The sequence below is a fragment of the Aethalodelphis obliquidens genome, unplaced genomic scaffold (assembly GCF_003676395.1).
Source record: "Aethalodelphis obliquidens isolate GAN/ISIS:26980383/991018 unplaced genomic scaffold, ASM367639v1 scaffold8, whole genome shotgun sequence".
Taxonomy (NCBI): domain Eukaryota; kingdom Metazoa; phylum Chordata; class Mammalia; order Artiodactyla; family Delphinidae; genus Aethalodelphis; species Aethalodelphis obliquidens.
In genome coordinates this window covers 15,313,160-15,338,915 of record NW_020837952.1, presented here as the reverse complement: position 1 = coordinate 15,338,915, position 25,756 = coordinate 15,313,160, and the positions used below count along the sequence as shown (strand labels likewise).

The window sequence follows — 25,756 nt, the reverse complement described above, 5'->3', positions numbered from 1 at the left end:
CCAGTGAGAGATGATAGAGGCTGGGGCATGAGGATGCAGTGGGGTGAATAGAAATGAATGAAACAGAGGGGGTAGAATACACATAACTTGGTGTTTAATGGGACGTGAGGGGTGAGAGGGAAAGACCCTTCCTTCCTCCCAGTTTTGGTTTCTTACCATGCTCATGTGTTTGTCTCCCCCATTTCTGGAGCCAGAATCCAGGAGTTCTATAGGTATGAACTCTGCAGAAAATGGCAGAGGAGAGCGAGTATTCAAAGCAGCTCAGATTCCTTGTCTGTGAAGTAGAGATAATAACCTTCCCAGTCCACAAAATGGGAACGTGAGGAAGGTACTTTTGAAAGTAAAAAGCAAAATATGAAATAAGCAGAATCCTATTATTATTATAAGTAATATTAATGATTATAATGTGCATTCTGGACTTATCCTGAGATAAAATGATGATGATGGTGGTCACAGTAGTTAATACCTTATTTGGCATGTAATAAATAACATTCCTGACACTATTCTCTAGGCTTGAGATGTATTGACCGATTTCATTCTTACAATACCCCGATTTTACAGAGAAGGAAACTGAGGCACAGAGAAGTTGGGCAGCCTAAATTTTGATGGCCTAAAATGGGTTTTGGTTCAGGTCTACCGGCTCCTCTTACAGTCCTTGCTTTTTTCTCCTGTACCACCCTTGTCAGATCCCAGGTACAATATAGTTTGCACCCAGTTTTTATCTGGCGATCTTGGAGATTTCCGTCCCGTGTACACTCTTGCCAGCTTTCCAGACGTAGTTCCCATTCTCATTTCATATTAGCCTTGTGTTGACTCAGGTGCTCGAACATCTACGTTGATAAAGTTGTGGTCCCTTCAGTGATGGCGGACTGTATTTACACGGGGTGGGGGGGGTGGGTGGTGGTGCAGCAGAATAGGGCCCAAGGCTTAGGTCTCTGGTGAGTGTTTCATGATGAGTTTCAATACCTGTTCTTTCCATGTGCCCCCAGCAGAGCAAAATGGTGCCTCTGCATGAGATGGAGGGTGTAAGACGAGGAGGGAGGGACGAGGGGAGGAAGAAACGGAGCAAGTGCACAGGAAAGAGAAAACGACAGAGAGGAGGACAAGGAAAAGGGAAATAATAGGAACTAGAAGTAGGAATTAGATGCTGCCTCTCTGACCGACTGAGTGGATGAACGGATGAAAGGACAAGATTTTAAGTGCCTGCTATGAACCAGGCCTGCTCAGGCCTTTTCCTATCAATTATCTCAGTTCATCAACGACTCCACCCTTTGTGGAAGAAAATGCAGTACGACCGTTTTATTTCTAACAGCCCGTGGCCACACACTGCAATGTCAAAGTTTTTTCTGGCTGGGCCCAAGGGTTCTCGAGTAGACAACTTGGCTGGGAATTTTCAAGCTGTTCAGCCTTCCACAGCTTTGTGCTTGACCGTTTCCCCCTCATTTGTAAAAATATCCTGGGGTTTCATGCCTGCAATCCTTAGATCCTTTCAACAAGAGCTTCCAAAGCTGTAAAGCTCAATAGTGCTGTGATGCACCGTGCAGGGAAGGGAGTAAAACGAAAGTTCTCCATCCCTACCGGGTCCCACGAAGGAAAGAGTGTGAATAACGGGTTAAATAGAGCTCTTAAGTTATTAAAGTCACAGTTATAGATGCGTGTAATTTTTAGCACAGAGATTTATTAATTTGCATTCAGATCATTAGAGCCAATTAGCAGCTTCAGCTTCTGCAGCCACGCTTTAAGTCTTTTACCCTTTACTTCCCTGGTGAACCCCAGATCACATCTTCACAGACTAAGGCTTAAAACTCACCTCTGGTGTTAGTGTCCAAAAAAAAGGAAGTTCTACACTGTCGCCCCCTGCCCGCCATACCCAGAAGCTTCTTCTCCTCTTTCTCTCTTTTTTTCTGTCCATCGGGGCCTTTTTCTTTAACTCTATGTACTATTCATTAGAGAGCCCATTTGTAACAATATCTGAGGAGTTAATAAGGGAAGGGAAAAGAAGTGAAAACTCCCTTTAGTCCTCCTTTTCCTACTCAATTGAGACCCCTGTAATTTTCAGGAAAGGAAAAGCACAGAAGAGTAACAAATTCTGCTTGAAAACCTGACTTTTACTAATGTTGGGCCACAGGCAAGATCTAGAGATTTCCCCATTCATCTCACCACTTACTTGGATATGCTGTCTGTAGGGAACACATATGAAATGAACCTTGAGAAACATTAACAAAAGTCTACTTAATTTTTAAGAGTCTGCCTATGGGGTGGTACAGGTCAGTTAATCAGTTCAGCATTCTTTTGGGATTCATTTGGCCAATCCTTGGCTACTATCAACTGGTTGCTTTTGCTCTATTCCAATTACATTATAAACTGGGATTTGGAAGCGATTGAGTCTACGTTCCTTATTGCTGCTAACCATTGCACCCTTATAAATAATTTAAAAATTAGCTCAGGAATCCATCATGCCCACGCTGAGTGTCTTTCTTTATCCCGGGTTATCGCTGCAGGCTCTCTGGTTTCCATTCCCAAGTGGTTGAGAATAGATCAGGATCTCCCGACGGTGGTGATGATCGATGTGTGTGCTGACCGATGAACTCAGCGTCAAGGCACTTTACCTTCACTGCGTCCTCAGTTTTGTCATGACGCATTTATTTTGGATCCCCTGTTTAATTTCCCGTCGGTGTAATTAACATGGCTATTTCTGACCTTCTGTAAGACAAAGCTTTTACCCACCCCCACCTCCCTTCCTCTTAGCGGATGATCTTACCGGTCACAGCTCTAGAAAGTGTGAGGTTCTCAGGCTTCATCTGCTGCCTCCCTTGCACCCTCATTTGCTCTTAATTACATCCATCCTTCACTCCTTCCTAACTTTGCATGGCTAACCACCTCCTCTTTGCTCTTCACGAGCTGGCTTCTGCTTACTGCTCCAGCTGCATCTTTTCCAAATACTCACACTCCCTTTTGTCTCCACTACAGTATTTACCATCTGCATTTCTTCAAGTAAACCTTGCTGTAAACACCTCCACCTACTGTGAACAGACACCTCAACCTTTGCTGAATTGGTTTCACTCTTGCTCATCTGAATGCAGCTCTGAGGTCTGGGTTTTAGATACGCCTCCCACAGGTTCCCAGAACCTCTGCGCATATCTTTATCATAGCACTAATCACACCATATTCCAACTGCCTGTAAACTGTGTTATCTAGTCTTATATTGCTGCATCTAGAGTAGTGCCTGGTACATAAGCGTCAACAAATGGGCATTGAAAATTGAGCAATGAAAAAAAGGAATGAATGAGTGAATGTTGTAACCAGTTGCCAATCAGTCCATTCTGCTTTGAGAGGGACTCTTAACTCTATTGCTATCTTTGTCAACCCTCCTTCACTGACAAGTTTTCTTCAGCTCAAGCTTTTATTTATTTTGGGGGAGGCAGTTTGGTTCAGTGGTTTCATGTATTGTCTTTTTGCTACCCCGCTTTAGAGCCCTGTGTCTTAGTTTGCTAGCTGTGTCCAAATTTCCTAGTCTCTGTGTCTCATTTATGTCTTGTTCCCTTTAAATGAAAGATAATAATCACAGCCCTTCCATAAGACTGTTCTGTGAATCAATTGAGGTCGTTCCTGTGTAGCCCTTACTGCCTAGTACATAGTAAATGGTAATTATATATGAGTTATTTTAATGACTTCTAGCTTCTACTTTTACAATTTTCTTTTCAATTTTTGTGAACTATTTCAAACATGCAAGTAGGAATAGAGGCTGATATAACACACACCCATGCAGCCACTACCAGCTTAAGAAAGAAATCAACAAAGACAATAAAAGCTACCTCAGAACCCTTTCCTATATCAACTTTTCCCTCCTTTTGTTTTCCTCTCCCTTCCTCCATCCCAGAGATAACTACTGACCCAAATTTGGTGTTTATCATTTGTATGTATATTTTTACACATTGACTGTGTAGCTAAGAATTATGAATGCAGTATGGTGTGCAATGCATTGTCCTCTAGTTACCTGCCCCCCCAATGCATCCCTCAAATCAGTAATTCATATTATTTCTAGAGTTATCATCCCAAAACACAAATCCGTTTCTGTAAATCATTCAGCTTTCTTCCTTCCTTCCCTCCTTCCTCTCTCTCTCTCTTTCTAGACTTGGTGTTTTCAGGGCAGTTTTAATTTACAACAGAATTGAGAGGGAAGTAGAAAGAGTTCCCATATACCCCCTGTTCCCAAGTATAGCTTCTCCCATTATTAACATTACTCACCAAAATGATCCTTTTTTTTTTTTTAACCAAGGATGAACCTCCATTGAACATCACAATCTCTCAAAGTCCATAGATAGTTTACCTTAGAGTTCACTCTTGCTGTTTTACATTCTGTAGGTTTAGACAAATGTATAATGGCATATGTTCATCATTATAATATCATATAGAGTATTTTCACTGCCCTGGAAATCCTTTGTACTCTTGCTATTCACCTCTCTTCCCCTGTGCCCATCAGAAACCACTGATCTTTTTATTGTCTCCATTGTTTTGCCTTTTCCAAAATGTCATATGGTTGGAATCAAAGGCTACAATATGTAGCATTTCCCAATTGACTTCTTTCACTTAGTAATATGCATTTGAGGTCTCTCCATGCCTTTTTATAGATTAATAGCTCATTTTCTTTTAGCGCTGAGTAATATGCCCTTATCTAATGTATCAGTTTATTCACTCACTTACTAAAGGACATCTTGGTCACTTCCAAGTTTGGGCAATTATGAGTAATGCTGCTCTGTAAACATCCATGTGCAGGTGTTTGTGTGGACACAGATAAGTTTTCCTTTGGGTAAATACCAAGGAATGCAATTGCTGGATTGGATGGTTAAGAATATGTTTAGTTTTGTAAGAAACTATCAAACTGTCTTCCAAAGTGACTGTATTATTTTCCATTCCCTCCAGTAATGAGAGTTCCTGTTGCTCCACAGCCTCATCAGCATTTGGTGTTGTCAGTGTTCTGGATTTTGGCCATTCCCATAGGTGTGTAGTGGTCACAATCTACTGTTGAATCCCTATTACATATATTCTCATCTCCTATAAGCCATTATTCAAATGCCACTATCTCAGTGAAGCCTTCCCAGGGCATTCTAAAATGGCAACACCCCCATTCATTTTCCTTTCTTCCTTTTTCTCCACAATACTTTTTACCCTGTGACATACTATGTATTTGTTCTTATTTATCTTTTTGTGTATTTCTACAGTTAATTAAGTAAGCTCCATGAAGTCAGGAATTTTGTCTGCCTTGTTTCCTGCTATATCCCTACTGCCTAAAACATAGTAGCTGCTCTGTAATATTTGTTTAATGTGTGTTGAATATACAGAATACTGCCCCAACTCCTCAACCTGGATTTCAAATTTGTATTTATTTTGGCCCTCTGCAGTGTTGCTTCCCACCCTAACACCATCATTCCAATTTGCTCTGCATCTTCTTCTCTCCCAGGCCTTGGTTCAAGCTGTTGCCTGTGTCTGGGCTACCTCCCTCTCCTACTCATGTCTGCTTACCAGAGCTTTTCTTCTTCCTCAAGCTCAGTTCAAATCCTGCCTCCTCCAAGAAGCCTTCTCAGATTCCCCCAGTTGAAATGAACCTCCCCTTCTCCGAGGCTACTTCAGCGCTTTGTTGCTCTCTTACAACTTGCTTCATGGTCTTCCTTGTTTCAGATTTATTTATCTGTGTGTGTCCTGCAGGAGTGTGGAGGGTAGGAATCCCTGCATTCCCGTCACGCTGCATAGCACCCAGCACAGTGCTCTGCTGCTCTTCTCAGTGAGGGCTCAGCCTATCTTGTTTAATCAATGAACCTGCGTGTGAGGAGGGCCTTCAGAAAGGCCATCATACCCCTCAGAAAAGAGTTCTGAACTCTTGCTTAACGATTGTTTGACAAAGTGACCCTTTTAGATGGCAAAGCACTGAGGAAACTTTAAGCTCTTCTTTGGTTAAAATGATGATACTTCGTTGTAATTCCCTGAATATTTCCATGATGTCGGCCCACGGTGCAAAGTAATCAAATTACTTTAAGTCCACATTGTTTCTCTCATTTGCTGTACATTGTTCCTATTGCTATTCCTTTCACTTAATTTGTTATATTTTTTCATTTAAAATTAATTTGTCAGCATAGTCTCACTTTTCTAATCCAGCTGACTTTCTGCCAGCTAAGTTTTATGTGTGGGTTAAAAGGGAAGAATGAACAAGTGCGGGTGTATGTAGAATGTCATTTTCTGCTTCACAGACTAGGAAAGGCACTTCCCATCATAAAAAATGTGCAAATTAGGGAATTTCCAGAAATATGTCTGTATTCTGAGAGCAGTTATGCTAAGTAAGAGGGAGTGTGTAATTTACCTTTGATTTTCGCTGTAGCTACTTTTGTAGAGAAAAATCTCTGGCTATGGCTTTATTTAATAGGATGGAGTAGAATGTTAAAGCTGGGTGAGACCTTAGATACTCCTAGTCCAGAATTTCTTTATCTTCTCAGAACTAGTGCACTCTTTTTTTTTTTTTTTGCGGTACGCAGGCCTCTCACTGACGTGGCCTCTCCCGTTGAGGAGCACAGGCTCTGGACGCGCAGGCTCAGCGGCCATGGCTCACGGGCCCAGCCGTTCCGCGGCATGTGGGATCTTCCCAGACCGGGGCACGAACCCGTTTCCCCTGCATGGGCAGGCGGACTCTCAACCACTGCGCCACCAGGGAAGCCCAGTGCACTCTTTTTTGACAAATATTTAGTAACAGTGCCTTACTGGCTTAAAATAAATTTCACCAACAATTTAATCAACAAACACATAGTTTTAAAAATCAATATAACAGCCTGACTGAAATAGCCAGGAAAAATAAAATAATATATAATAAAATTAAATATATGTATATAAAATTGTATGTGTATATAATTTACATATAAATAAAATCAAAATTTAGAATATATATATAAAAGTATGTTTATAATAAAAATTATACATGTACATATACATGCATCAGTATCGATATATAAATGTTTGAGCATGACTCTTCTGGAAACATATGAAGTAGTCAGATGCACCTGTACATAGAATTATCATGAATGCAACAGCCATAAATGCCTTTGGATAAAGGTGTGTTGTATTGGCAACTCAAACACTGTATGTTTTATGTCAGTGGTATGATTTTCCCAAATAGTGAACTATAATTTAAAAACTATTCAAAGTGAAGCACCTTCACTCATCCATACACAGTCACCCACACGTACATATAGACTACAGCTGCATGCCTGGAGAAATCAGGGTGTATTAAAATAACACGAAACAAAAAATACTTTGTGTTTGCATGTGGAAAAGGAGTTACTGTGTAGGCTTAGATAGTTATAAAAAGGGTTTATTGAATAGCTGAATGTCTGGTAGAACATTTGGAAAATCGTGCAGAACACAGGACAGTTTTCCTCTAGTGGAATTGTTCCACTCTTTACAATTTCTGTGACTGACCCTTGCCTCCCACATGCCCACAAGACTGGTCCACAGTCATTGTGATGCCACCTCCCTGTAAATGTCCAGATTGCTCTCTATCAGCTCGTGCCACCCAGTTTCAAATCTCTAGTCTAGTTCTACCACCTTCTAAAGGACTTTTTCTAAAGGACTTTGAGAACCAAAAACTTTCAGTTACCTGAGACTAGTCACATAACTAGTTAAGTTCTATGAGGCTCATGAGCTGCTTGACAGCTTTGCTCTGTCTGTAGCTACTCTGCCCATCAGACCTATCGTCAGAAATATCTAGACAGATGATAATTACGAGAAAATTTGAAATTGGACTGCCTAGAATTTTAACTTGCCACTTACAGGTTTTAGGCAAATAATTTGTGCTAGTTAACCTGTTTGAGCCTCAGTTTCTTAAATAGTAAACCATAGGTAATAATAGAAGCTAACTCATAGAGTTGTTTTGAGGATTGGTAGAAAGTGTGTATAAATGCTTGCTATCGAGTAAACATTTGGTAAAGGATGGCCATGATGATGGTGATGATGATGATGATGATGACGACGACAACGGTGACAATGAAAAAGAATTGTACTTGAGATAAAAAAAAATTTTTATCCTTGATTTTTTTCTAACTTAACTAGACATTTTTTTCTTTAAGCAGCTAGATCGCCGAGCCTAGTTTTTATTTCAGTTGGATCCTTATCAGTCTTACAGATTTCTTTAAGTTAAATGCTCATCCGTTTCCTTTTAGCTAATACTGTAATTTAAATTGCCTAGCCCTTGAAATTTTTTCTTCACTGACACACTGGAGATTTGAATACATGACTTTAAATGAAGTTGTAGTAATAAAATCCTGTTTACATTGGTAGAGAATAAATATGTAAATTTTATCACACCACTATTTTTGAAAAAGGTATTTCCCTTCACTTTTGTAGAGGCTGTATTCCCAGAACTTAGCTGCTATAATGATTTCTTCAGTAGCACACAAATTCTATATTAATCTCTCAGCAGTTTTCTCAGTTAAGTGCATTTTTATGCTTGGCAGGATTAGGGTAGTCTAGGAAAATTAGTTTTCTTTTCTTATTACTTTTCCTGTTTAATTTGTAACCAGTTAAAACACCACAATATGATGGATGATTGATCCTAGGAAAATAGGAAAGTTAAGGGGTAATTGGCAGACTTTGGTTAAGCAATGAAGTCTTCCACTACCTCTCAACAGCCTTTAAGACAACCTCATTATCAAAATGTACGTACTAGCAAAATTCTGGGTGTGTGTGGAATTTGATTACTAAATAGCACCGATGCCAGGGTTTTATTTTTATGGTTTATGTGTAGTGTTTGTAAAGCAGCCTGTGGAGTGGGTGAGCCCTGGCACTCACAGAGGAGCTTGCATGGAAATGGAATTTTGCAGCTAGCTAACTATATCCTGATCACTTCCTGTTCACTTAACAGGGGCACATACATGCACACTTCCAATTGTTCGGTCCAATCAAGAATCATTCTTGGAAATCTAGCTCAATTTACATAGTTTGCTTGTGGAAATTTAATCCTTTCTTGTGATGCCAGTCCAGGATGTGAGCCAGTTATTTTCTTAAGAAGCTGAGGCCCCATTTTATAACTATGTGGATATTACCAACTTTATTTTGAGGTGGGTTCATGGGATAATGAATGAATAAGACAAGGTGACCTAAGACCCAAGTATGCCTTTTTCTTTCATTTATTCAATCAATAATTGCATCATTTTACAAATGTTTATTGAACACCTACTCTGTATGAAGCACTACTATGCAAGGTGCAGGGAATATGTAAGATAGACATGGTTCCTGTCCTCATGCGTCTTATTACCAATTCTGATGGATTTGACTTTAGCGTACAAGCAAGGTATGTATGCAGGAAGTGTAATATATCTTAGAATGTAAATCTAATGACCATCTCATGGAATGTCAGCCATCAAAAGTTTAAAACTTTAGATTCCTCGCCAAATATAAAAGAGCTAGCATTGTAGTACATGAACTGTATATTCATGAAAGCAATGTGTAATCATAAAATTCTTGTCAACAGACATTAGTTGAACAAACACTATGTAAATGAACTGGGTATCTGTGGCTAAGACCCAAGCCCTGGCCTTGAGGGACAAATGTACATTCCATTAAAAAAGATGCTGGGTATATTTTCTTCAGGAGAGGTTTGGTACCTTAAGAGTAATAGCCCTCAGTTGTTACCTTTGCAAATAATTTGTGCTAGTTAACCTGTTTGCTAGTTAACCTGTTTGCTAGTTGTTACCTTTGCAAATAATTTGTGCTAGTTAACAGTCAAAACTTTTAAATTTGCCAAGAAAATAACTGATGAGCGTATATCTTGAAATAGCCTATATCTCCCCCAGATCACATGCCCATGAGAAGAAATGTCCTTCAAGAATCTTAAGCGACTTTTCCTAGCAGAATCGTTTTTGCCTCGAAGGGAGTCAGGAAAGACTTAAGGGCATCTTTTAGCAGTGGCGTTAGAATGTAGAGAAATGTAATTGAATTTTTCAGTGGGAAACTCACCTGCAATGATCTGCTCAATGAGTATGATATAAATTATCATGCTGTTATCAACACCATCTTCCATCTGTAAAGCTAGGGGAAATACACGAGCATCACAAAAACCCTTTTACCATCAAAAGAATTTTATATTCATGACATTGCTCTGAAAGCAAACACAAGATTTTTCAAGAGATCTTTAACGATTTTGCAGAGGAATCATAGTACTAGGAGCTTATGCTAAGCTGGAAGAAACACAGACTATATATTAATTTGACTATTACTGAGAGATGTTAGTATTCAGAATGTAAGTAGTCACTAGATTTCTTCTAGAAGGGTAGTCCATAGTCAAATTATGTACTGATGGATGAAAAATAGAAAGCAAAATTGAGAAAGTCAGCTTATCTTTTTAGGAGCTATACCAGATATAAAGTATTATAATAATATCAAGCCTCGAAGTACCCCAGCAGTCTAAATGTCTGACTACGACTCCTAGACATCTTTAGAATTAACATTTGGGTTCTAAATCCATTTTGCCAGCATCACTGTGTCAGATTTCATTTTCCAAAGATGGATGCAAAACACCTCTCATTCCACACACTCTTGCACAGCATGATTTTGCCATTTCCTTATGAATCTAATTTCCCTCCTCTTGATTCTGGGCAGGCTTGTGACTGCTTTGGCCAATAGGGTATGCTGGAGTTAACACTGTGTGGCTTCCAAGATGGGTCATAAAAGTCAGTACACCTTCCCCCTCGTTCATTGGAATACTTGAGCTGACAAGTAACAAGTCTGATTACCCTGAGGCAGCCATGTTGTGAGGAAGCCCAGGCATCTCTAGGTGCTCCAAACAGTGGTCCTAGTCTTTGAGTCATATCAGCCCAGGCAGCAGAGATGAACAATGAAACGGGGTCTCCAGGTAATTCCAACTAGAAAGATCATTGATAAGGTAAACTCAACATCATAACGACAAAGCATTATAGTCAACTGTGAAGGCCTGGACAAAGTCTTTCGTTCTCTGTAGAAGTATTTGTTGAAAAAGTTGGAGAAGAAATTTGCACATTTATGGTAGGCATAATTATATCAACCACCATTTTAAAACACTAGGTGTTTTATATATATTCCTGGTATGGGTTGATGCCTATATTCCCTTTCATAGTAGATGTAGCTCTTTCAGTCAAGATTTTTAATGGGAAGCAACACAAACCAACTTGGGCTGGTTAACCAGAAAAGGACAAGGCTATTAGGTAGCAGAACTGTAGGGAGGGCTGGAGTCTAAACATATAAGAACAGTTGAGTTTAAACTTACAGGAACTATCGTAAAACCATGCATCAGAACTGGTCTGATGAATAAACTGCAGGTGCTTCTGCTGCCCACTGAGCACCAGGGGGAACCTCTCGGCTGGCTGCCCATGATTGTTGGATGCCTCTGCTGCCACCAAAGCCAGCAAAATGACCTCCTCCCAAAGCTTGTCCCCTCAAGTTGCTTGTTTCCAAACCAAAGAGTCAGGAGCATGGACTGGCTGGCAAAACCTTGTCCAAGTGCCTGTTTCCTAGCTGCAAGAGAGTCTGGGAACTTGACTTTTCTGGATTCTGCCCTGATGAAGCCAGATCTATAAGGCTGCAAATTCCCCAAACGTAGTGAGAGTGTTTGGAAGGTGCTGGACAGCTTGAAAACATGGCCGTTACGTATGAGACGGGATGCATTAGAAGAAGACAAACAGAAGTCTTGCTGCCCACAGCACAGAAGATTGCATTATTCCAATGGTGCCAAAAAGCAAAACTAGAGACAGCTGATGGAGCGTTCAGGTCTACCCGCAGGCTTAAATTTTATACCAATGTACATAGAAAAACCCCTTGCCCCAGCACATCGCTCAATCTTATTTTACTTTCAAGTCTCTTTTAGCAAAACCCCTACCTGGCATGATGTGGAGATAGGGGGAAATATGATCAGAAGCAATGAAATAAATAAGCTTAATGCTGTAGTCTTTACACTGTAGGGTGGGGACGGGGTTCCCTGCCCATCATCTCCTATCTCTTGGCAGCGTGTGGTCCTGAGAACAAATGATGATGATGGTGATGGTGCCAGCACTTACTGAGTCTTTACCACATGCCAGGCACTCTTTTAAGTACTTTATAGTTATTAATTCTTTTAAAACCTTATAACAACCCTCTGAGGTAGGAAATGTTATTATCCGATTTTACAGATGAAAAAACTGAGGCAAAAAGAGGCCACGTAGCTAGTAAATGGTAGTGCTGGCATGTGGACCCAGGTAGTCTGACTCTAGATCTGCTTTCTTAAGCACTGATAAATAGGGATTTTACAAGGTATCTTGGTGGTGGTTCTTTCCCCCCTTGTCAGAGTGGATGCCAGGAATATGTAATGTTTATATATTAACTAGGGGGGAAAGTAGAAAGTGTTCTAAAACACAGGTTTTCATAAGGTGGGCCTGTTTGAAAAAGGAGAAAAGAGCACAGAACTGCAACATTGTCTCATCCTTGAACAGTCTGCCTTCCAGACCCTGCTGCCCAGAAAACCCTTCTTCCTCCTCCTGCAGTGATTCCAGTTGTAGCTTTCCAACCTTTTGCCTTGTTTAATCATCACAGCGGTGCTGAGAGATTGGTCATTATGCCTCTATTTTACACATGAAAAAATGAGTCTCAGAAGGTTAAGTGTTATGGTCAAGATCAGACAGACCATAAACGATAATAACCAGGCTTTGAATACAAACCCTACATTCTCCACTGTTGTGTAAGCTCTACTGTTAAGGATCTCAGTGAAATGCAGTAGTTCAGCACAGTAAACACGATCAAAAAGCAACAATGGCAAGGGCACCAGATTGGTGTGTAGTCTTTGGAAGTGGAGTAGCTCTTCATGAAATGGCAACTTATGAGGCCATGACTATAAATCCTAGCATTTATGAAAAGTTTACATCCTGTTGGTCAAGTACCCACCTTTCCAGTCTGAAAGCACTTGTCAATGAGCCTATGAGAAGCATGAACCCTATCACTGTCCCTTTTCCATCTCCATATCTATGCCCAAGATTGGCTAACCTTACATGAGAAATAACTTCTGCAGTTAGACCAAATGCATTTGGTGGGACCCAGAATGAACAAAATAGAACACTTAAAAATCAGAACTGAAGAAATCAGCTAATTTCAGCCTAACATTTATGTTAGACTAAACTGATATTCTCTCTTTCTTTGCACCAGGAAATGTTTTGTGGAGGAATAGCATTGCCCTCTAAGAGATTAAGATGAAAAGAAGAGCTTTGGGGTCTGTCCACACATGACTTTGCCAAACATTTCTCCAACCTGTTTTTGTCAATCCTGGTCCATTTCCTCAGGTGAAAATAAATGTACAAGTTTGCATCCTATTTAGTAATCCTGCTGTGATTTAAAAGGCACTTAAAAGTGCCTCCCTTCAGCTATACCTGTAGTTCTGAAATTTAGCAAGCCATATGCCTATTTGCATCAACTCTCTCATGGGATGTTTATTTCTGTCTCATACTTAGCAGATTTCATCTCCCGTTGGGGACTCTGTTGATCACTTTAGAGCAGTGGTTCTTATATCAGATAGTTTTGCTCCCCAGGGAGGATCTGGCCATTTCTGGAGATATTTTTGGTGGTCACAACTGGTACTGTGCTGCTGGCATCCAGTGGGTAGAGGTCAGGGATGGTGGACCGCACCCCACCTCCCAACAACAAAGAATGATCCACCTACAATGTCAATAGTGCGTAGGTCGAGTATCCCGCCTAGGTGTCTCTCTGTGGATCCTTTCTTACTTGGTGTGTTTGTCTCTCTTCAGGCACAATCCCAGAATCTGGATTTAATGCAACGGGAAAAAAACACCCTTTGTTTTTTCCAAACTCTGCCTGACAATACTTGGAAGTTTTTGGTCTATATGTTTAGAAAACGCCTGAGCTTAGGGCCTTTCCAGAATTGTTACCAATGACTCTGAATCTCCAAGTCCAGCATCCTATATGATACTTTTGTATTTTAATCCTCAGTTTGCACTTGTCTTCAGTGCATGTCTGTCGCTCTTCATTCCGCTCAACTCTGCCATTTATTTTCTTTGCCATTTATGTTCATCAGCTTGACTTCTTATCTGGAACACGTCATGGCTTATCAGCTAGATGACTTATATCTTACAAAAGGTTAATGAAGGTCAGCTGCAACAGACTCTTTGTTTTGACTCCTTTTCGTTTAGAGAAATTATACATTTCTCCCTCCTTCTTGTTTGTAGTTTTGAACCAGTTTTCTTCCCTTGGCAAAACATTTTCCCAATTACCATGCAATTTAGTTGGAAAAGTATGCCTAATGAGTCCTCCTTGGCCACAAACTGATGTCAAACTCTTAAAGAATTCTAGATCTAAATTCTAAATATAATTCTAAATGGTATCTCCCCTGACAGAAACCACAGTTGCCTTTCCACCCAGCAGTTGTGCTTCCTGATGCGGTGAGGGGTTGATTTAATTAAATATTGAGTATCTATTATGTACAGGTCAGTATGCCAGGCTGTCAGGGCATACAACCTGAATAAGACAACCTTTGCTAAACAGCTTAAAGCCTAGTCAAGGGTGGTAAGATATGTACATAAATAACTGTAATATACTGTTGAAATAGATGTACGTATACGAGAGATGCAGTTTCCATGGTGTGTCTGAAGCATCTTGCTGGTAGAACTTGCCTGCCAGTAATGCATGAAAGTTCAAGTTACTGATCTAGACCTCTGAAACCCATATTCTGTGTTAGAACCGTGCTGACAGGCTTCCAGACTTCTCGCATAAGGATAATTTTGTAAATGCCAAGTTGTACATTTTGGCCCAGTGTGTCACTGTTTCATCCTGAAGTTCCTTAGACCTCTAAAGTGTATTACAACCACTCCTGGTGACTTATTTATGTCTGGTGTGTCAATTAGACTCAGAACATCACACATTCTGAACATTAATTTGACCTCTCTGCTTCAAAAGATGATTTTAGCTTTCAGATCTCCGTAATATCTGCTGAACACCTAGGCAGTATACTCATAATAACTGCTGAAGGAAGGACTCAAATGAAATTTTTGTTTAATTTCTGTGTTCTCTAATTTCACCATTTTGGGGGTAGATGATTGCCCTCTCTTCCCTCCACCCCAACTTATATTCTATAGTCTTTTCTCTTCTTGAGGTGGCCTGGTATAAAATTATAAGATTTGGAGTCAAATATATCTGGATTTAAATCCCTGCTGTAACTTTGTGTGTTTTAGGGTAATTTTTCTAAATTCACAGAAGTATGATTTCTTCACCTGTACAGACAGGATAATAACACCTGCTTTTCATAGTTTTGAGAAGATTCATTAAGATGACATATAAAATGCTTGCCAAAAAATGCTTCAGGGAGTCCTCTCCCCACCTGTTCATCTTCCTCACTTAGGTTATATTTCTTAGGGAACTCTCTCCTCCTCTGTCTCAGCTTCTGTGGCTTCTGTTGCTTCACTGTTTACCAGCCCAGATTCCACCCCCCTGACTCCCACCCCGTCCCTTCCTGGTCATTCTGATTGACAGCATACATTCTCCCACTTGTCTTCTAAAAAGTTAGGTTTAATGTAAAATTTTAACTAATTCCATAATTTACCATTGCTATCATCTGAATGTTTGTGATCCTTCCAAATTCACATGTTGAAATTCTAACCCACAAAGGTGATGGTATTAGTAGGTGGGGACTTTAAGTAAGGAAAGGTGTAACTTTCATGAATGAGATTAGTGCCCTTACGCAAGTAGTCCTAGAGAGCTCCCTTGCCCCTTCCGCTATGTGATGACACACCGAGAAGTTGGCAGTCTGCAACCTGGAAGAGGGTCTTCACCAGACCCTGACCATGCTGCCACCCTGGTCTTGGATGTCTAGTCTCCAGAACTATGAGAAATAAATTTCTGTTGTTTATAAGCTACCCAGTCTGTGGTATTTTGTTATGGTGGCAGAACAGACCAAGACAAATATGCTTTCCTTCGGTTAAGTTAAGTGAACCGTGTGATGTATTTTTAAGCAGTTTTCCTTCTATAGCCCACATGTCGAGATTAATTTTGTGGTACTTTTTGTTATCCCATCCTTTACCAATCACTACTTCCTATTTACGATTCCTATATTTGTATTAAAATAAAGAATCCTATTTTTCTTTTCCTATGGAATTGAAAACTTAGTGTAGTTTAATACCAAACTTTTCTGCATGTCTTCCTACAGAAGATTTTTGTTTCCTGTTTAGCAATCTGTTTTTGACTTCAAGGTGGTTCATTTGAGTACCTTGTATATACAAAGCAATGTACTAGGTGCCTTAAATTCATTATCTCACAACTCCACAAAAAGTTGTGAAGTATCTCTGTCATGAATAAAGTTCTTTAGCACCACATGTGGTATTCTGGTAGATTTATTTTTTATTTAAAAGTATCTACAGATACTTTTCTAAAGAGATACCATTATAAATCAATTCTTTTCAAAGAATGGACTTTAATAATTTTGTTTTTATTATATATTGAACATAGACAAGATAATATATATATATATAAGGTATAAAAACAAAATAACATTGCATATCCACCAACCAGTTTAAGAAACAAACACAAGTATTTTTTTAAAAAAAACTTTATTGAAATATAGTTGATTTACAATGTTGTGATAATTTCGGACATACAGCAAAGTGATTCATATTGATATATATACACATATATATTCTTTTTGTACATTCTCTTCCATTATAGGTTATTACAAGATATTGAATATAGTTCCCTGTGCTATAAAGTAGGTCCTTGTTGGTTATCTATTTTATACATAGTGGTGTGTATCTGTTAATCCCAAACTCCTAATTTATCCCTCCCCCCTTTCCCCTTTGGTAATCGTGAGTTTGTTTTCTATGTCTGTGAGTCTATTTCTCTGTTGCAAATAAGTTTATTTGTATCAGTTTTTTAGATTCCATATATGATATTTGTCTTTGTCTATCTAACTTCGCTTCATATGATAATGTCTAGGTCGATCCATGTTGCTGCAAATGGCATTATTTCATTCTTTTTTATGGCTGAGTAATAATCCATTATATATATATATGTATATATATTATATATGCCACATCTTCCTTATCCTTTCATCTGTTGATGGACACTTAGGTTGCTTCCATGTCTTGGCTATTGTAAATAGTGCTGCTGTGAACATTGGGATACATGTATCTTTTTGAATTATGGTTTTCCATGGTATATGCCCAGGAGTGGGATTGCAGGATCATATGGTAGTTCTATTTCTAGTTTTTTGAGGAACCTCTATACTCTTCTCCATAGTGGCTGCACCAATTTACATTCCCACCAACAGTGCAAGAGGGTTCCCTTTTCTCCACACCCTCTCCAGCATTTATTATTTGTAAACTTTTTGATGATGGCCATTCTGACTGGTGTGAGGTGATACCTCATTGTAGTTTTGATTTGCATTTCTCTAATAGTTAGCAATGTTGAGCAACTTTTTATGTAACAAGTGTATTTAAAAGCTCCTGTGTGTCCTTTGCCTACTCTAGCCCCGCCCAAAGATAACCTCTAAATGCTTAAACTTTGTATGTTTAAATTTATAATGAAAACAATGATGCTAATTCAGCGTTTCAAGCTTTTCTGGTATTGAGTCATTGCAGTCAAGGGGCACCAGTGTCTGTCTCGGAAGGTCAAATTTTGGTCATCGGTTTTTAATGCACAATATGAAATAACTGCCTTTTCTTTTTAAAATAATTTATGAGCAGGTTTCCCCCTTATTTCTTATAGATTTTTTCATATGGTTGTAAGTTATTTTATATGTTTTCTCCGGGTGAAGTGCCGGCACAAAAGCCACCAAGTGAGAAGTCTGTTGGTGGCAGCCGGTAAAGTCACAACCCCAGGAGGGGAGGGGCTCCAGATAAAAGACCCAGCAAAGGAAGGCCTTGGGTCCTTGTTCTTTTCTTGCTTTGCAAAGACCCCTGCGCAAAAGCTATGGTGTTCATTTGAATTTGCTTCTGCGGGTTGACAGAAAGAAATGGAGAGTTACATATAGAAGAGAAACATTAGATTTAGGTAAAGGAGAAAAGTGGGTTGGGGAAAAGGCAGTAGGAAAATTGCTGAAGAAAGTTGATTGTTCAGGAATACAGAAAGATGAGCATAAAGATATGCCTAGGGTTTTGTTTTAAATCTTGGAATCATAGGGAAGAAAATATTATTTGTTTCACTCTGAAGGTTAGAAAAAGGAAAGAGAGATCAAGTGATCAACTGACAGAGAGAGATGTGGGTGAGTGGATGGGTTGGCAAATGGATGGGTGGGTGGGTGGATGGATGGATGGATGGATGGGTGGATGGATGGATGGATGGGTGGGTGGGTGGGTGGATGGATGGATGGATGGATGGGTGAGTGGATGGGTGGATGGGTGAGTGGATGGGTGGATGGACAGATATAGGAGAGAATAGACTGTGTTGCTGACTACTGTAGATTGAATGTATCTTCCCAAAATTCATGTGTCGAAATCCTTAACCCCCAAGATGGTGGTGTTGAGAGATGGGGACTTTGGGAGGTTATTATGTCATGAGGGTGGAACCCTCATGAATGGGATTGGGGCCCTTATAAATGAGACCCCAGAGAGATCCTTCACCCCTTCTGCCTTGTGAGGACACAGCATAAGGGTGCCATCTGTAAGCCAGGAAGTAGGCTCTCATTAGACACCAGATCTGCCTGTGCCTTGATCTTGGACTTTGCAGCCTCCACAACAGTGAGAAATAAATGTATATTATTTATAAGCCATCCAGTCTGTGGTATTTTGTTATAGCAGCCCGAGAGGACTAAGACCTTTTAAAGCTCTATGTACCAAATTAAGAAGATCCCTTTGCAGCTAGAAATGAGGATATTTCTGTCCATGCAGAAAAGCTACGGCAAAGATCTGCTGCTCTGTTTAGGCAATCCTTCTTAACTGCCCTCCTACTCTTAAAAGATTTTCATCTTTTGTAAGGGAGAAAGTTATAATTTTGAGAAAAATAATAACATTCTCTGATCAGGAATGGTGTTTTCTTTTTTTAATCGGGAATTTCATCACAAATTGTGACTCATTCCAAAGACACAAACACTCAAGAATGTACAGATGACTCTGTTTCGGCATAGTAAAAATAAAGTTAGAATCACCACAAAGTTTTTCATATTGGATTTTAGAGCAATAATCTTCTTGCTATGCTTCTTTGAGCTAAAATATTGAAAGCTAAATTTTCAATTTCTTTACACATTTAACATAGCAGATCATTACTTCTAATTTGAAAAGTAACTGTAGGTCTGGGACATATACAAACAATGTTGTTTCTTGGTCACTGACTTTTTAAGGGAGCATTGAAATTCTTCAGCCCTACGGGTCAAACTGCATTATACCACGTTTCATTAGAAAAGGAATCTATATAGGACTAAGATAGTAACAAGTTCCAGCCAGTGAGCCATGTATTTCAAGAAATATGCCATAGACAAGAGATTAGAACTACAAAAGTTTTGAACCGGTAACGATTTTCTGGATTTGATCTGTAGAGTTACAGGGAGCTTGAAAAACGTCAGCACTTTCCAAAATGCTGTCAACAGGTCTTTAAAAGATTGTTTTATATAGTCACATCATATTATTGATGACTGATCTTTATAGGTCTAGTTTAGAGCTCAATTCAAGAGCATGTATTGAGTGTCAGGTTAACATAATAAGTACAAGGTTTATGAAACAGTCTCTGATATTTAAGAGTTTAGACTACTTGGAGAAATGTGGCATGTATTCAAAACATCATAATATCGTGTAGATGAATGCCGTGAAGAGTAGACCAAAAAAAAGAGAAGAATTTTCATTGAAAGCGATTACTTTTGGTGGGGGTGAAGGAGAAGCCATGAGATGAGGTCAGTAAATGAACGTCATGTGCTGAGAGGGCTCCTGGCTGAAGGTATTCTCCGTAAGTGGTGGATATGTTTCCTGTAACTGAGTGCGCTCCTGCCACTTGGCACTATGGGAGGGAACAGAGGTCTCTCAGATCAGAACCTTCGAGTGGTGGTGCAACTGCTCAGAATATAATTTAAAGCACTGACCCTGGCCTCCCAACCCCCTCAGTGCTGTGCAGTGTTCTCCTCCCCCCCACTGCTGATCTGAGAATAGCTGTGGGTCTGTGAGGAGACAGATTCAGAGTAGATATTACTGTGACATTTTAATTGTACTTTATAAAAGAACTGATCTGCAGTGGACTGTGAAAAACACACCAGTGGTTCTTTACCACAGAATGTTTGAGGAGCACTTGCCTGTACAACCTTCCTGCTGCATCTTCTGCCCTTTCCCTTCATTCTCCACCTTCTTCCCGCCATGCACCAGTGGTCTCCTAGCTGTTACTTGAACTTGCCAAGGGAACCCTTCGTCTTGTGCTTTTCCCTCTGCTTGGGATGCACTTCCTCCACGTGACTACACCTTTCTCTCCCTAGCTTCATCCAGAGCTCTGTTCAGATGTTACCGTACCAGAACCGCTTGCCCTGGTGACTGAAACACGCCAGCCTCATTACTGTCTCTTTCCTTTCCTTTCCCTTTCTTCCCTAAGTAATTCATCCCTGGTATATATTTATTGGGCTGTTACTTATTATCTGCCCCACACTACTAGAAGTGAGCTCCACGAGTCCAGGGACTTGTTTATCTTGGACACTGCTGTAGACTTAGCACCTGGAACAGTGCCTGACTCATAGCTGGCCTTAATACTTGTTCAGTGCATGAGGGCAGGAAGAAGTGAGTGAGGGAATGAATGGCAGAACAGTTGCAGTGGGGCTAGAAAACGCAGATACACTCTAGGAAACAGGAAGTAATTTAACTTGGCTAGTACGAAGGAGAAGAGAAAGTTTTAGTCAGCTCTAGTTTCAGTTCAAGTGGGCAGAGTCATATTTTGGGTCTAGACTTCAACACTTAAAAGAACATTCTCCTTTTTCTGAGCTTTACCAGATGCCATATTACCATCAGGGATCCTTTTCCTGACCAGCTTGAGATGTGCTTCTTTTGTTTTGGAATTTCAGTCTCAGTGCCATAGTATTCCATGTCTTAATTTTCATCATCTTTACCCTGTAAGAGTTTGTTCCCAAAACTCTGGTTCAACATTCCCGAAACTGCCGCATATTGGAAATCTGTATGGATGCAGGCAGAGAAGAGTAATGCTGTCTTAACCATTTGGAAAGATGGAATGCAGGGTGCGGTTTCCCTTCCAGTACAGCTGGGGCCTCAGGCGATGCTTAGTTCATGAAAATGTACAGTTGGGAATCATCCCGCTAAGGGTGATGAAGGCCTGGGGTGGGGTGAGCCTTGACAGTTGGAAAGAAAGGTCAACTTCCCCCGGCTACTGAAGAGATCCTAAAAGATGAGACAAGACAGCTGGATGAAAAATCTGCCCCCCACGTGAGCTCCCAGCACTCGTGGCATTGCTGCTGTTTCCTTCCAGGAGCCATTTGGTGTCACTCAGAAGAAAGCAGTCCCCTTTATGAGTGACAAGGAAGCCATTTTCTCCTCTTGGAGTGGCCTGGTATTCAAATAGCATACATGATTAATGTGCCCCGAAAGCTGTTTAAATTAATTATGGGATTGTCCCCCAAGAAGTATTCTACAGGAGGAAGTGCTTTAGGTGTTTTCAGCTAGGATCTGGGAGTCCTAGTTTCTTTTTTTCCTCTCACTGTTAGGACTTTGTGACCTGAGGCAATTCACTTAATGTTCCCCAAAATACCTATAAGATACTTTATTGTTCCATATTTTATTCATACTTGCCACTTCTAAATCTTTGGAAAACCTCAGTAGAGCCATTCTCAGGGTCATTGAATGAAAGCCAATAATGCCCTTCGAGATCCTTTATAGAAATTTGCTTAAAAGGGCCTGGTTACATATATTTTTTCTAACATCCCAAAGTAGATATTTCACAGCACTAATCATTCTTTAATATGTGCGGTTCAACCCATCTTCTTAATTCTTTAAAATGGAAGACTGCCTAAGACCTATGTGATCGGCTCGTGCAACTAGACTGAGTTCATATCAGGTAGGAAATCGTTAAATAACTTCAAAATTATATTACTGCTCTGATAGAGCAAGTTGCGCTCTTCTTGAAAGATGTCAGTAGGCAAGTCTTACCTAAGCCTCCCATCTTTCCCATTTATTCCTTTCTTACCGTTTGTGCTAAACAATTTGACCAGTTGTAAGGCTCAAGAGGTACTTGTGTGCAGAGTGAACTCTGTTGGGGATTTATATTTTCTACTGTTCTATCTGTGTCTTGCTTGGGGTGCTGCAAGATGGTGTGCGCTAATATTTTGTTGATTAAGTCATGTAAACTCCAGTGGTACCCAGAAAACCAGGTTTTCTTTGGAAGAAGGAAGCCGTTCTTTCTTCTCCATGGCCGTATGGGATTTCTGGGTTCAGCCTTTAGTCCTGCGTCAATATACATATCTCTATAAAACTGTTCTACTTCTCTAAGCAAAAGAGCATAGATGCTGTACAATATTCTCTCCAAGAAACAAGTGCAGAACAGTAGGAAGTTGCTTTAATTTGCATAAATCTCATTGAAAAGCCGCAGAAATCTTTATGTTATTATTCCCAGGGGGTTATTTCATATTTTTTTCCGCTGCATGTCAGCAGTCGTCCAGCAGATGGTACTGTGTGGTAACTGAATGACAGCTTCCTTTTGCAAATGCGACTGTGTGCATTTCTGGCCTATATATTTACAAATACTCATTCTGTTAACATTACTGTGGTGGAGCGAATGACAGTTCTTTGAAATACAAGGTATTAAATGTCAGAGATTTGTAAATTTGTGCCTTATTCCAGCACATTATTATATAGTGTTGCCCTATAGCGCTATAGTGAAACTGTTCATGGTTCCTTAAGGAGCTTTTTATTTTCTGATGATTAACGCTGGAGTTCACTTAATAGCTTGTCCTAATAGGGTAGAGATATATCAGTAAATAATCCCCATAGAGTATTATCCTGGGTGTCCCCATCCTCTGTGTTTGTGTCGAGCAAAGGATGAGGTTGGGCTGAGGGTAACAGCCCTCAAAGAGCTGCTCCCAAATAGCTCACTGTTGCCACTTCATGGAATATTGTGGTGGCCAAAAAGGAAGGAAAGGAAAGGAAACTAGTATGTAGTTACTCAAAGTGTGGTCCTTTGACCCCAGCAGCATGGGTGTTCCTGGGTGCTTGTCAGAAATGCAGTGTCTTGGGGCTCACCCCAGATGTAATGCATCAGAATATGCTTTTTAACAAGATTCCCAGATAATTCATATGCATGTTAAAGTTGGAGAAGCACTATTAAGTGCCTCCTCTTCCGTTAATGTAAAGCAGATGTTGAGAGCCTGCTGGAAGTCAGGCAGTGCACCTGGGCCTGGGTGTAGCTATGGCCAAGTCAGGATACCAGCCAGCAGGGAGCTTAGAGTCAGGGGATGGAGAGGGTGTTTAAAGAAGAAATTCAGCCATGTCGGTGCTAAGAGAGGTATGTACTAAGGGCAAGCATGTGTTTGGTAGGCATTGGGCTGAGAGTCACATTTAATCTTTGTGACAGCTCTGAGAGAGAGAAATTACTGTCCCAGAAGAGGAGACCATGCAAAGTCACTCACACAGCCAGTCAGTGATGAGCAAAAGCATAAACCCAGCTCTTCCAAGCTCCAAAGCCCGTGGTTTTGAGTAAGCTGCATCCTAGAAGCCCAGGCTCTTCCAGTAAATTATCTGTCCTCATCACCTCTGTTATAGAGAGCGAAGGAAAGGGTTGATTTCCAGACCAAGGATCTGAGGACCTTACACTGAAATAGCAAGTTTGGAAAGTTTGTAAATTAAGCACTGAAGAGTGACTTCCTAAATGGGGGTGGTGATCACTTATACCTTGTGTGCGGGTCATGTGAGTTCCTCCATCTAATACAGCCTTGCCATCCTGAGGAGGTCGAGACTGACTGCAGATGGGTGGCGATTGGAGACCTTTAGCTGGAAAATTCGTTATAGAGTGGGATTATATTAATGCTGAGCTCAGGAGATCTAAGAACCAAGTATTCTCTCCCAAATCCAACCAGGTGCCACTTGCAAATCAGCATTTTCAGGACACTGACTGAGCCCTGCATTGCCCACAGAGCACTGGTTTTAGGAATTGCCCAGGTTGGCATTGATCTTTTCAAAACCATTTTCAGGGGTTCATATAGTCGTAATTACCTGCACTTACAGGAGCCTGGTTGTGTTAACTGAATGTGCTGATGAGTCTCCCACAGAGAACAGAATTAGATATCTCAGCAAGATAAGGAAGTTCCATCTATTTTTTTGTTACTGTATGTAGGAGTATTGTTGCTCAGTCTGAGAAGATTGTTTCAGAGCCTTTTTTCTTCTTGTATCATCTTTTATTAAATCATGTATTGAACATATCTATAAGCAGAGATGAATGTTAAATGTGAATAAGGGTTTACAGCAGACTCATACGTATTTGGCAACAATGAAACTTGCTTCCTGAGAGGAAACCATGGGTCATAAGAGGAGGCTAAAGGAACTAACTGGCCTGTTGCCATCTTTGATGGCTAACGTTGGTATTTTTCAGAAAATGCAGGGAATATTTATCTTAGTCTTTTCAGCCTCCTTTTGTTACTTCCAGGTAAGTTGTTGCATTTCCTGTCCTCCAGTCAAAAATTGTTCTGCTTCTGGCTTATTTATCTGATATCAGCGATGAATGCACATTCCAAATATACCTCATATTCCCAAACAGACAAAGTGGTGTAGGCTGTAGTAGAAATTGTTAGGGAAAAATGTATACCTGCCCAAATTCACAGGGATTGGGTAATAGATAGGAAAACGAGGTAGAAAGGGTCAGTCATGATGGGTATGGTGATCATTTGTCAACGAGCACCTTTATCTCATTCTTTGAAGCAATAGCTCTGATACACTAAATCTCTCTATAACCAACACGAAGAAAAAAGATACTGAATTAACACGAAAGTACTAGATCTTTTTTTGCCAGGGATGAGATTTTCCTCCCTTTCAGTTACTACTTCCCTCATATACCCCTAAATGCTACTAGTTCATTTTTAAATTTGCTTCAACTCCACGTGTCCTTAGAGTCAAGGATTGTATTTTAAATGTAGAGAGATGACCTCAACTATGAAAGAAATTTATTGTGAATCGTTTCTGGTGATAGTCTCAAGACACTTTCAAAATCGGGCTCTTGACCAGTTCATTTTACCTTCACCTTTCTCTGTAAGAAAATGAAATGTTTCCGAAGAGAACAATAGACTTTGTTATCTCGTATTCCGTCCATGGGAAAGCCGGTAATGGTTGCAATCTGAAGAAGAGACGAAAATGCCAAGGAGAAAAAGTCAATTTGAGTGATTTAGATTTTTAAGAGTGGTTCTGGGACATAATATAAAGTCGATTCATATTCATCTTAACTTCTTTTTTTTTTTTTTTTTGCGGTACGCGGGCCTCTCACTGCTGTGGCCTCTCCCGTTGCGGAGCACAGGCTCCGGACGCGCAGGCCCAGTGGCCATGGCTCACGGGCCCAGCCGCGGAGCGGCACGTGGGATCCTCCCAGACCTGGGCACGAACCCACGTCCCCTGCATCGGCAGGCGGACTCCCAACCACTGCGCCACCAGGGAAGCCCAGCCTTTAACCTTTGAAGCTAGCCAATCACTCCTGCGCTCCTCTTTCTGTTACAGTCTCCTATTCTTATTCTTGTCTCACTGTGTTGAAATTAGATGATGATATGCCTCACCTCTCCCCACCCCAAATGAGCTGCTTAAAGTCAGGAGCCACATTTTAT

General features: G+C 40.4%; 1 protein-coding gene and 1 long non-coding RNA gene across 5 annotated transcripts in view; both read left to right on the top strand.

Moving 5' to 3' along the window:
- GRIP1 (glutamate receptor interacting protein 1) overlaps positions 1 to 25,756 on the top strand; it is a 695,695-nt gene that overhangs the window by 181,365 nt on the left and 488,574 nt on the right. The gene's annotated exons all lie outside the window — the stretch shown is intronic.
- Positions 580 to 24,612, top strand: LOC113620711 (uncharacterized). The gene is made up of 4 exons (XR_003432887.1): positions 580 to 5,011; positions 7,099 to 7,105; positions 16,897 to 16,903; positions 24,600 to 24,612. It is a non-coding gene; the product is annotated as an uncharacterized LOC113620711 (long non-coding RNA).